This window comes from Spermophilus citellus, assembly GCF_964194105.1.
Source record: "Spermophilus citellus genome assembly, chromosome: 10".
Lineage (NCBI taxonomy): Eukaryota > Metazoa > Chordata > Mammalia > Rodentia > Sciuridae > Spermophilus > Spermophilus citellus.
Window position 1 is genome coordinate 75,600,307 of NC_138197.1, and position 14,149 is coordinate 75,614,455.

Sequence of the window (14,149 nt, forward strand, 5' to 3'; positions counted from 1 at the left end):
TGTGGTTACTGAAGTTAACCACAGTAATAGCAAGCTTGAAGCAGAGACCATCTCCTGGCTGGATTATGCAAATGTCCTCAAGAAATATTCAAATAATTAATGGCTGATAATTTTCCAAAATTGATGGCACACACAAAATTACAGACCCAAAATGTTCAGAGAATACCAAGAATTAGAAAACTGTGGAGCAAAACAGACCTAGGCATATTACATGAAAGCTGCCCAACAACAAAGACAAAAGGAAGAAGCACCAGGCTGCCAGAGGCGGAAGTTGTTTCAAAGGAACAAGGATAAGAATCATGGCAGATGCTCATGTGAAACCCTGAAAGACAAAAGATAATGTCATGACATCTTTAAGTTCCGAAAGAAAAAAGTCAAGTTGACTTAGATATTTTCTATACACAGCAAAAATACTCATTAAAGCGGAAAAAATAATTTGTTATGCAAATACACACTAAAGTTTTTATTTAATATCTAATGTACAAGAAATGTTAAGGAAAGCCCTCCAGCTAGAAGGAACTTCATACTAGTAAGAATTTGGATCTCTATAAAGAAATAGTTGTAATTGAACTAAATGAAGATAAAATTAACTGTTTTGAATTTTAATTATTCTAAAAGAAAACTGTCTTTTTAATGTATAGCTATTAAAACTGTGTGACATGTTTAAACACATTTAAAAGTGAATAAAAGAAGACAGGATTTGGTGATATATTCTTACAAAAATCTCACAGTACACTAGAAATGTTATTGTTGATGTTATTATTATTATTATTAGTAGTAGTAGTAGTAGTAGTAGTAGTAGTAGTAGTATTTTGAACTCAGGGGAACTCAACCACTGAGCCACATCCCCAGCCCTATTTTGTATTTTACTACAGATGGTCTCACTGAGTTTCATAGTGCCTTTCCATTGCTGAGGCTGACTTTAAACTCATGATCCTCCTGCATTTGATGTTAAATGCTGATTAGTTAAAATGTATATTGTACACTGTGAAGAAATCTTTATAAATAAAAATTATGTCATGATATAAATTATATAAACAGAGTGTACATAATAGAAAAATAATGTGTCCATTAAAACAAAGAGAAGGCAGAATAATAGGAAAAGAAGAAAAGGACAAATGGAAATACAGATGATTCCTGACATGTGATGTTTAGACATTTTACCTTTATGAAGGCATAAAAGTGATATGCATTCTCTAGAACCCAGCAAAATTAATATGATACTCATGAATCTGGCAGTGGCAGCCAGGTAGCTCCGTGTCAGCTACAAAATCACAGGGTCACCATGTGTAAAAGAGGCTTTGTTACCTAACTGTAAGCTAATGTACTTGTTCTGAGTACATTTGAAGTAGGCAAGGCAGGACTGTGATGTTCAGTTGGTTATTTGTATTAAATTAATTTTTATATGATATTTTTAATTTTCATAAGATTTATTAAAACATAACCCCAATAAATATCAAGGGCATTCTAATTGTCACACTTGTGTTTTATTTTTTATTTTTTTGCCTTTCTTGATTAAATACTTTGCTGATGATGTTGAATAAGAGGTGAGAGGATCCCGTGATCCTGCATTTCAGGGAAAAGTGTCAAGTTTATCCACATTAAGTATAATGTTAGTTTTCTGTTTATTAGGTGAATATTCTTATTAAGTTATGAAAGATTTCCTCCTATCACTAAGACTTTGAGATGAATCTGGTTTTGTCTTTTTTTTTTTTTTTTAAGAATTGTCTTTCTAAATCACTTGCTATCCAGTAACCATACTGTCTTTTAACCTGGTGATATTTTTTAGCCTGGTGATAGATTATTTAAAGTTGACATTAAAAATTGAACTAGACTTGAATATCTGGAATAAATTCCATCCATTCTTGACATTTAATTATCTTCACATATTGTTAGATATGATTTAATAATATTTTGCTGAGAAATTCTGTCACTATGTTCATGAGAGATATTTGTAGCCTTCCTTCCTTTCAATGACTTTACATGGTTTTTGTATCAGATTAATGCTGGTATTATAGAATAATAAGACATGTGCATTCTTCTTTTATATTCTAAAAATTGTACGCAATTCATATGTTTTCATATCTATGCCAATTGAATTCACCAATAAAATCCTTTGGACCTAGTTTTTTTGTTTTGAAAAGCTTTTAATGAATGACTCAATTTCTTTAATACAGACGGACTGGTTCAGATTATTCTCTGTGTGGGATGTGACAGCTTCTATTTTTGTGGAATCAAAAGGTTCATTTCATCTACAGTTTCAAGTTATGGTCACAAAGTTTTCATTACCAAGTGTATTACTTTATGATTATTATTTATGATTATTTGCTGAATCAGTAGTGATGACCACTGATTTATTATTTCATTAATTTTTATCGTCCTTTTTTGGCATATTTTGTTCAATTTAATTAGTATTTATCAATGTTATCAATTTACCCTTCTTTTCCTAAGTATAAGTTTCATTAATGTTTGCTTTTTTCTGTTACTTCCTTAATTTTTCTTCTTTTTGCCTTAAAAGTGCTCTTCTGGTAATATTTTATAAATGTCTATAATTTTCCTAAATTTTATAGTGCTACACCAGCTTTTTTTGACTATTTTGATAATAATATTAACTTTTGAAGTCCTTTACTTTTAACCCAATTGAATCTTTTTACTTAAATTTGGTGTATTTGTAGATTACTTAAATTGGTTTTTGCTCAGAAATTCTATCTTTTTTGGTGGAAGAATACTGGGGATTGAACCCAGGGACTATTTGCCATGGAGCCACATCCCCAGCCCTTTTTAATTTTTATTTTGGATTCTGCAAAAGTTCTTTATTTTGATCATGCTGGTGAATACATAATTGCATAAATATTTTATGTTCCATAAAATTGTGTAAGGATGAAATTTGTACAATTACCTGAGCAAAAATAAAAGTTAAAGCCAAAACAAAGCGGTAATTTTGATAGTGTAAACAAGAAAACTACAGCAATATCAATAAAGTTGATGAGTCTTGAGGATAGATGTATTTGGTAATATATAAACTTGAAAATCCAGTTACTAATGGTGTTTGTATGTTATTCCGGATTTATGCATATGTTTTCCTTATTATATAGAAATTTGCATTATTGATTTTGTATACTTTCTATAATACTCATTTAACAATAAAAAATAGTGTCATGAATTTTATTTTAAAGTGTTTATTTTCTACCATATCCAAATTATCTAATTTTTGTTTTATGTTTATAATACACAGTTAAGTGTAAAGTTAAACTATAATGTGTCATTTTATTTTCAAATTATTTTTACATATGACTAATTGAAAATTGGAAAGTTACTGCTTTTCACTTAGGGATATGAACACATTATTTGTGTGTAGAAAGCTCACCTTGGGATCAGGTCTTCTCTACAGAGTGTAATGCCTTTTGGAATTTAATCCTTCCAGATTAAATTCTTAGGTCCTTAACGCCTATATGTTACTGTATGACCACAGAAACATTTTACTACCATGTTGTTGCTTGATGGGCAGATGTTTGGGAAAGGCAAGACTGATTTTAATTACCTGAACTATAGTGATGATAATAAGGTGTTTATAAAGATTAAATAATATAATATGTATGTAATACATGTATTAATTTCAATGAAAGAGTCTGGATTAGTATGTCATGAAACATCTTCCTCCTGATTCACTTTCACATTTCATCTTCAGTTTATTGCAATCAAATTGAAAACAAAACTTTGGAAATGAATAATATTGTCCTTTGTGTAGTTATGAAATTGACCTCATAATTTTGTTCCAAGGTTAATGTACTCAGATTATGTAATTTGCATGTTGCATGTAATCTCCATAGTAGATGCTGGTTTAGATGATTTTGTGACTCTTTTTCATTATGTAAGAGATTAATTCTTTGGTTAATATTTTAAAGAGATCTTGAAGCAGCTACACACCTGTGAGTGGAGCAGTCCTTGAGAAAGGACATTGCTTCTTGATAGTCCCTTTTCCCCATTTCCCACTTGCCAGTTGCTTTCAACTAAAACACTCAGGGGTCACTCCAGGGAAACTGGACTAACTGGGCTGCAAGAAATAAACACACAAGAGACAGAAATACTTTTTACTTTGGGGGTGCTGTGACGGCTCCTCTGACCTTAAGGGTCCCCAGAAAGAGAGAGAGAGCAAGAGATGACCCCTTTTATTGAGGAGAAGCTATTCAAATGAGGCAAGGGGTCAGGTTTCAAGGGGCTGAGTCTAGTTTCATGATGTCTGCTGTCAGCAGGTTGACTGACATCTAGGTAGGCCACACCCAAGGGCACAGTAAGAGAAGGGGACACACAAAAGGCATTTCCATGGAGCATTCTATCCTAAACAGGGCAAGGGGTAATATTACAAAGGAACAGGTGAGCATAGCTCCACCCATGGGAATGTAGGAAGACATGCCCTTGCAAAAAAATACAGACACTAGAACCCTATAAGACTGGGGCTATCTAGTAGTGTGGCCGATGCAGGACGCCATCATGCTCAGCAGAGGAGTGGACTCGGTCACATGCTAGTCGGTCTCCCGCACACACTGAACCCCATTAACTTTGAAATATTCATGCCATTTGAACCAAGTCATATGTTAATATAAAGCATTCTTTTTTAGGCCAATAAAAATGTGAATATAGTGAATTCCCCAAATGTGCAGAGAGATTGCAGCATGGGACTCAGTCTTTAGAGAATAACAAATTTAACTTTTATTATGGCTAAGAGCCAGTATTTGAAGTATTAATTTTATGTATTTAAATTTATTCCTCAATATTTCTCACCTGAAATCATTTTTCAAAATGCTTAGGAGACCCTTAGATTTCTTGTTACTAATTCTAAAGTAGAGAGTGACAAATTGGCCTTTTTCACTGCTTATCTGTACTACTTATTTTCTCCTCTGCTGACATCTCCTATCTCCATTCAGACGCCCATGAAGAACTATATCTCTTATGTCAGATCCCTTCATGTCCTTGAAATCTCCTGGATCCCACCACAGACTCTTATATTTGGTTCCAATATTACCTCAAGGAAGATTCAAGTGTCTTGAAAATAACTTCTTATTTTGTTGTTTTTCCATCTTGCATACTATCTTAGTTCTGGATCTTACTGGTCTTGTTTGGATCATTGCAAAACCCTGATCTTCTATTAATTGTCCTGTGCATTGCCACTAGAGTTATTTTTTTCTATCTGCTTAGTATCCTTCAATGACTGTTCATTACAATAAAAACAACCCAAGTTGGTGTTCAGAACTGATTTTAGCAATTATTTCTAAATAAAAAATAACAAGTTTTAGTGTTAGATTTCACCATGAAGGCAAGAATAGCATTTGTGTAGTTATTATAGTAATGCCTGTGTTGGACTCACAGAATATATCTATGAGTTGTTCCCTTCACAAGCTAAAGACAAATTGTATTGAAATCTTCTATTCATCTAAAAAAATGTGTGCACATATTTTTGCTGCTCCCAAACTTTTACCTAGAGAAAATGTGGCATATATACATAATGGAGTTTTACTCAGCCATAAAGAAAAATGAAATTATGTCATTTGTAGAAAATGGATGGAACTGGAGAACATCATGCTATCTGAAATAAGCCAGATTCAGAAGGTCAAGGGTTCCATGTTCTCTTACATGTGCAAGCTGGAGAGAAAAAAGGAGAAAAAAGATCTCATGAGAATAGAAGGGAAATCAGTAGTATAGAGGGGGAAGATTAGGGGGAAGGAGGAGAGGAAGGATTGGAGAATACAAGAGGCAATGAAATATACTAAATTGTACTGTATGTACAAATATATCACAGTGAGGACTACTATTATGTGTGATTGCAATTCACCAGTAAAATATTTTTTTTTTAAAATAAAAAAGTACAAATAAAAGGATTAAATTAGAGTTTATTGTGTTTAACATTTTATATGTATATGTGTATTTATATATAAATATCATTGTGTATACTTATATGCAAATATTCACATATTTATATATATATATATATATATATATATATATATATATATATATATTCAAATGCATAGATGTGTATGCACTTGTTTGTAACTAGTGTATGTCTATGTCTAGGAAACTCTGAAGAATTTGATTTTTTTCTTTTCTCATTCTTTATTGAATAATGGTCATAAGAATATTGGTATTTTGAAATTTGCCTTGGTACATTGTTTCTTTCAACTATTAAATATTGAGGATGAAGTAGTGGAATGCCACATGAAACTTTAGAGGGCATACACTAGTTATAAGCATGTACACACATCTATACACTTATATGCAACATTTGAACATATGTATACACACATAATGTATATATTTAAACACACACATACTCTTGTGGATCTCTATGTTCTGGAAGTTGAAAACTAAGAGCAAATAACAGTTAGCAGCAGATCATGGGCGTCTGTAAAGAAAGACTTGGTGCTGAGGACGGCCTGTATTTACTGTTTCTAAAGACAGCAGCTTTCTGAGCCTTCATTCATTCATCCATCTACTTCCTTATTGAATAAAAATATTTCATTAAATTTGTGGACTGTGGGCACAGGTTAATGATATAAAGTTTTGCTACCTTTGGACTAAATATGATTCATTGCAAAGTACTTAATATTAGAAACTTAATCAGCACACCAGTCGACTTTATAAAGCATAATTTCTTTATAAAATACATGTAATGCTTTTTAATAACATCCAGAGTAAAATAACAGGAGAAAAGTTTAATGAATTAAATATGCCATTAAATGTACTCACACAGTTTCTAACTTATGCATAGTTCCTAATAGTACCCCTTTTCTTACAGAGCTTTGTCTAATAGTATTTTTGGCCACTTAAAGTCTAATAAACAGACAATGCCTTGTTCAGTGTTCTATAAACATTACTTCAAAAGGCAATTAGTTTCATTTGTTGTCCAACAATAAACCTTTGTTCATAGAGAAATTGATATATTTTCTGTGCTTCCCCGAAATCCCTCCTTGTTATTTGTAGGGCTTCTGTGTTTGGGATCGGGATCCCTGATGACATTATGGCTGTGGCATGCTTGGTGCCTGGGAAAGTTTCTGTGCAAAGGCATAGGTTGCCTGGTTGTTATGGTAATACTCTCCATATTAGAGTCTTATCAGCTTTGACCTTAATCTTAGGCACATAACTCCTGGGAATAAAGACACTTACTTGCTTGATAACTACAAGGTTCCACCAAGCTCTGGTTCTCCTGGAGCTGCCCACCTAACAGTAACTTCAGACAATGGGCCTTCTTGAGAACTGCACAAATCTCCTAACATTGCATATTTTAGTTATGAAATGTGACTGCAGAATAAGCAACCTTACTGACACTCTAAGCAATAATGTGGTTATGGTAATCATGACCCAATGTAACCTATTGTTATAGTGGCTGCTTGGACAAAGGGCCGCTCTGCCTCCTTCCCCACCCTTGCACCTTGTCTACATGCCTCTTTTCTTTGGGATTGTTTACAACTGACACCCAAAATGGGGCATGAACCCATGACCCTGGGATTAAGGATGCTGTGCTCTACCAATTGAGCTGTTTTCCATCTCTTCTCAACAGGCTCATGCTATAGTCAACAACTGTTCTCACCTTTCGGGACCCTATGTAAAAATCTGTAAATCCACAAGTTTCACTTTCCAATACAGTTTGACAAATGGAGATTACCCATTTCCCTTCTTTTCATCCTTACTCCTTTCTTCATGATTTTTTATTTATAAATCATTCTAAGTTCATTTGGGCTAGTGCCCAAAGGTCTAATAAGGTATCTACTTACATTTCTCATTGTTTTGCCACCATGAGAAAGCTAGTCATTTAAAAATGTATATGCTCCTACATATATATCTCATGCTTTTACACAACTTTGTAATCAATAAAATATATATTTAAATCATAAAATTTCTCATATCCTGCTGGACATGCTTTGGTTAAACAAATACATCATACTCTTAAAACTTACCTCTTAATATAAAATAAAAAGGGCATCTAACCAACCCAGATGCCCTTCAATAGATGAATGGATAAAAAAATGTGACATTTATACACAATGGAATATTACTCAGCACTAAAAAACAACAAAATCATGGCATTTGCAGGGAAATGGATGGCATTAGAGCAGATTATGCTAAGTGAATCTAGCCAATCCCTAAAAAACAAATGCAGAATATCTTCTTTGATATAAGAGGGGCGACTCAAAACAGAGCAGGGAGGAAGAGCGTGAGAAGAAGATTACCATTAAATAGGGATGAGAGGTGCATGGGAATGGGAGAGAGAAGGGGAATTGCACAGAATAGTAGGAGACCCTCAATGTTATGTAAAATTATATTAAGATGGTGTGATGGGGAAGAAAAAAGAGAGAGAGAGAAACGTCACAGTAGATTGGGTAGAAAGAGGGGAGGGGAGGGGAGGGGAGGGAGGGATAGAAAGGGCAGCACAATTCAATAGACACTATTATGGCCCTATGTATAAATGCGGCTGTGTAACCAATGTGATCCTGCAATCTGTATAAGTGGAAAAATAAGATTAAGATTACGTACCCCATTTGAATCAAATGTATGATATGTCAAGATCATTGTAATGTTTTGAGCAACTAATAAAAAATTTAAAAAAATAAAAAATAAAAAGGGCATCTAGCCTCCCTCATATTAATAATGCTTTAAATATTGTTTTATTTTCAGTTAATATACTCAACATACAATACAAACTTTATACTCACAATTGGTTATCTGCTTTGGATAGATATTTTATTCCCACCAGCCATTACCAAAAATTTATGTAATATATAGTTTTCCACCAGACCCAGGAGGACAAGACCCTACGCCTCTGATCACATGGAGAAAAGAATAGATTGCCATGTCTATGCCAATGTGTCCAGTTTGGATTCAGCATGATGCATGAGACATATCAATTATAAATGAACAAGGGACTTCACAACCTGATCCCCAAGTTTTGTTTGATTGTGAATAGAATATCACCAAACAAAAGGACAAAGATCACTCTCCTCTAAAGAGAAGATACACTGAAAGAGGATCCCAAGCTACTAGACTTCCAGTGACTTGGGGAAATACAAAATCATTAACAACATCAGCTCAACAGCTGTTGGCTCAAATGGGATTAAAATGTCCTCTAGAAAACTTAGTTACTGCTTTGATTGCTAAACTCACACAGAACTTTGTAAATAGGTTGGTCTTAACGATAAGGTTGTTCTCTTGTTGTACCCCAGCTATGGAAATTCAGTACAGTCAGACTCCTTGACTTCTAAAACCCATTATGCTATCTGGGTTCACTTGGTTAAACTTGTTATATACCTACAAAAATGTCTCATGGTACCCATTGTTGTCTTAACAGGCTAACTGTGTTCTTACCATCCCTACAGGATTTAACAGGCCACCATCCTGCATAATGGATTCATAAAAGGGCTATTCCCCTTGATAAAAACTGTGATGATTCAGTAAGCCTTTTCTCTAAGACAAAATTTGACACTTTGACATTGTCCTTAGTGGGTATCCCTGGACTAGCTGTCGGAGATTACAAAACCAGCATAAAACTGGGCTGTGCTATGGCAAATAATATTAATTTTACCTCTGTATCAATTAATATGCTTCATGAAGAACAAAAACAACATCATCAAACCATACTTGACAATTAGGCTGCAATTGATTATTTGTTATTATTACATCATATAGGATGTCAATAGTTTAATAATATGTGTTGCTTTAACTTAAGTGATAATGGTAATTCTATTTCAAAGGAGTTAAATTGCTTTAATGATATCATTGATAAGATCTGACAAGGTGATGAAGGTTTAGACTTATTGGATTGGCTAACTTCATGGTTACCCAACTTTGCTTGGGTCAAGCATTTATTCATAGCTGGATGTTTACTAATACTGGAATTGTTATGTTGTACTTGCTGTTGTCAATACCTTACCCTATTTTTTTTGCCTCCACCAACATTAAGAAGGAAACATATATTATTCATTCAAATGCCTTAAAACAAAACAAAACAAAAACAAGAAAGGGGAGCCCTAGGGGTTCTGTGTTTGGGATTGAGGTCCCTGATGGCTGTAGCATGCTTGATGCCTTGGAAAGTTTTTGTGCAAAGGAATAGGATGCCCAGTTTCTATGGTAATGCCCTCCATGCTAGAGTCTTATCAGCTTCAACCTTAGTCTTAGGCACATAATCCTGGGAATAAAGGAACTTGCTTGCTTGATAAGTACAATGCTTTTCCATGCTCTGATTCTCCTGGAGCTGCCCACCTAAGAGTAACTTCAGACAATGGACCTTGTTGAGATCTGCACAAACCTCTTAACATTACATATTGTAACTATGAAATGTAAGTGCAGAATAAGCAACCTTACTGATATTCTAAACAATAATGTGGTTATGATACAAATGACCTAATGCAACCTATTGCTATGAATGAATGTGGCTGCTCTGACAAAGGGCCACTCTGCCACCTCCCCTGCCCTGCATCTTGTCTCTGTGTCTCCTTTCTTTGAGATTCTTTACAATTATTCACACATTTCTGCCACTCTCCTCAAAGATTGAATGGTATTAAGTATTTTAATTTTGGAAGATGTTGGAGATAGCATTATTAAATGACTGTACCTAAACAGTTCTCTTAGCATTGTGTGGATTAGAGATAAAGAAAAATAATTTTTATGAAAGCATAAATATAATATTGAAAGTAGATACATAGAACTGGAAAATACCACCACCATTCCTGAGTTATCAAGTTGCTTCTAACAGAAGAAGAAGAAAAAGAGAAGAAGAAGAAGAAGAAGAAGAAGAAGAAGAAGAAGAAGAAGAAGAAGAAGAAGAAGAAGAAGAAGAAGAAGGTGGTTTACTTTTATAGAAACATAAATAAGTAGATTATTTTAGAAAAATATTGATGGCTGTGGTGGCACAGGCCTATAATCCCAGCAGCAGGAGGATCACAAGTTCAAAGTCAGCCTCAGCATCTTAGTGAGACCCTGTCTCAAAATAAAAAATAAAAAGGACTGCAGATGTGGCTCAGTGGTTAAGTGCCCCTGGGTTTCATCCCTGGTATCAATAAAGCAATAATGAAAAAAAAGAAAGAAAAACATTAAGGATAAAAACATTAAGGATAAAAACATTATCCTTAACTTAGAATAATTTAATTAAGTATAAAACAAGACAGAAAATGTCATGCAAGGTTAAAAAATAACTCCTATCCTCTTTTTCTATTATAATTAAATTATCTCTTTGTTTCACCTTTCCAAGTAAGTGTACATATACAGACACACATAAAATTAAGACTCTTCCAAAATTGTCTGGTTGTATAATTCTTACTTAGACCTTATGAATGACAATCTCTCATTTTTTTTCTCACATTTTTCTTGCAGTAAGGGTGATTAAACCCAGGTCCTCAGGCATGCTAAGCAAGTGCTCTACTAGTTACATCCCTAGTGACAGATCTTAATAATTATAATTTTTTTAGCCAATCAATACTTGTAATTTCAAGTGATTCAATGTTCAGTGGATGAATGTTGCTTTGTTGAGTATTTTTATTATCTAGAACATTAGCAATGTTTCATGGAAATGTGAATTAAGGAAGTTCCAGTGTGTGATAATGTTAAGAAATTTTCATCCTTAGCAATGTTTAACTTTGCTAGAATCAACTTCCAAGATGATTATTCACTAATGAAAATCAATTGACTATGTATATGTTTTTGAATCATTCAGACAATAATGTGACATTGTCCTATGATTACAAAAATAGCATGAGACAGTGAATGCTACATACATACAATTTCTGTATGCTTGAAGGAAGAATTTTAATGAAATATTACAGTATAAATAATAAAAATTATTATAAATAATTTATTGAAAGTCTATAAAAAATGACCACCAATGTTTGTCTGATGTATTTTTCATAAAACCTCAGTAATCAGAATTTTATTGTTTTACAATACTTTATAATAATATTTTACCTTAGAGCATAAGGCTGACCTTTGAACAATTCTGGGGTTAGGGTTGATGAATCCCTGCACAGTTTAAAATTAATGTCTAACATTGACTCTCCCAAAGATTAGTTACTGATAGCCTGCTGCTAATTGGAGGCCTTACTGAGGACACGAACAGTCAACACAAACTGCTCATAAGAAAATGATTTTATGAGTAAATTCTCAATCTATCCTGATTTGATAAGAGAAACAGTAGGGATTATTGATTTACCTAAAATTTAACTACACAGGTGCAAAATCAAGTGCTCTATCTATTACCTTAAAATAGTTAAGACTCTGTTTTTAGGCTAACTGGGACAAGAGGTGTTGGTGATATATAAATATGTCTAAGCAAAGAAGCAAAATGAGGTGTTCAGAAAGAATTTATAGGTAATATTTCATTCAGTTTTGCCTCAAGAGGTCCATTTTCCCACATAATCACATTCATTAACTTGCATAAAATACCATCCTCTGAACCATGCTCTTGAGACCTGCTTTACTTGCTGATTTCTTAGTGGGTATATGAAGGGGTCAGGAGAGGAGCCTCTGAAGTGTTGAGCACAGCTACTCCTTTGCTTAACGTCACCCTCTCCCTTGCAGAGGGCTTAATGTACATGAAGATGCAGCTGCCAAACTATCATGTGGGAGGAACAAGTGGAAAAGGCTTTTTTTCCTTTAATTTGTAGAAGGAATTTTCAAAATTGGATGATATTTGTGTAGGAGAGAATATCTAATGTGAAGGTGAACATGAGTGTTACCACAGCTAAAAAGAATGCCATGAGTTCTAGAAAGTGAGTGTTTGTGCAAGAAAGCTGCAGAATTGGGGAAGAGTCACAGATAAAATGATAAATTCTATTGGAGGCACCAAAATCCAACTGCAGCAGAAGGAGGATTGGGGGCTGGGGATGTGGCTCAAGCAGCAGGGCGCTCGCCTGGCATTCCAGCGGCCCAGGTTGGATCCTCAGCACCACATACAAACAAAGATGTTGTGTCCGCCGAAAACTTAAAAAATAAATATTAAAATTCTCTCTCTCTCTCTCTCTCTCTCTCTCTCTCTCTCTCTCTCTCTTTTAAAAAAAAATAGAAGGAGTATTGGTGGAAAAATGATCAGGAATCCTGCAAGCCATGAGCTGAAGACAAGAAGGATGCAGACTCTGCTGCTCATGGTGGTCGTGTAATGAAGAGGTTTGCAGACGGCCACGTAGCGATCATAGGACATAGCATCCAAGAGGTAAAATTCTGTCACTCCCAAGAAGATAAAAAAGAATAACTGAGTCACACAACCGTTGTAAGAAATGGTTCTGTCTCCTGTCACAATAGTGACAAGGAATCTGGGGATGCAGACAGATGTGAACGATATTTCTAGGAAGGAGAAGTTCCGAAGGAAGAAATACATGGGAGTCTGCAGATGAGGATCTGAAAGGGTGAGGATGATAATGATCAGGTTCCCAGTCACACTTAGCATGTAGGTAACAAGAAGAAACACGAAAAGTACAACCCTCCATCGTGGGTCCTTTGTCAGTCCAAGAAGAATAAAATCTGTCAACTGCAGTGGAATTTCTCATTATTTTTTTTCTCTTTATCAAGGTGTCCTCTAGGTTAATTGTAAAGTATGTGAAAAAATAAGAAATCTACTATCCTAATAAAGAAACAGAAAGAATATTTTTTTTCTGTGTCTGGCTTATTTCACTTAGAATAATGTCCTTCAGGATTATCCATGATGTCACAAATGCCAATGAGGAAGTATCTTTGTTATAAAGCTGAATAATATTCCATTGTTTGTGTAGATGTATATACTTATAAATACTTTTATATTATGGTATATTTAAAATATATATTGTAATATCTTCAAAAGGTACAGATTTGGGGGTATGAAGAATAGATAAGACTAGAGAACTAATATTGGTAATATAATTAATACTATATTGTATCCTAAAAATGTGATTTGAGAGCAAATTTTAGGTGCTCTTGTGATAAGAAAACAAACAAATGACTTAGTAATCATTTTACTAAGCATATTTATTTATTTATTTATGAAAACATGATTGTACACCTTAAACATATACAAAACAGAATAACATGTTAACATATATAATTTTAAAACAATTCCTATTTGTTGTTTTAGAGAAAAACGATTTTTTAGTACATTGACACAAAATACATTTTAAAATCAGTTATCACAAATATT

The 14,149-nt window shown here is 33.9% G+C and overlaps 1 pseudogene across 1 annotated transcript; it reads right to left on the reverse strand.

Annotated features, from left to right (window-relative positions):
- Positions 1 to 12,408: 12,408 nt before the first annotated feature.
- On the reverse strand, positions 12,409 to 13,526 carry LOC308658255 (olfactory receptor 6C75-like; annotated as a pseudogene). The gene is made up of 2 exons: positions 13,055 to 13,526; positions 12,409 to 12,854 (listed from the first exon to the last, which is right to left on the reverse strand). The product of its transcript is annotated as an olfactory receptor 6C75-like (transcript).
- Positions 13,527 to 14,149: the final 623 nt, after the last annotated feature.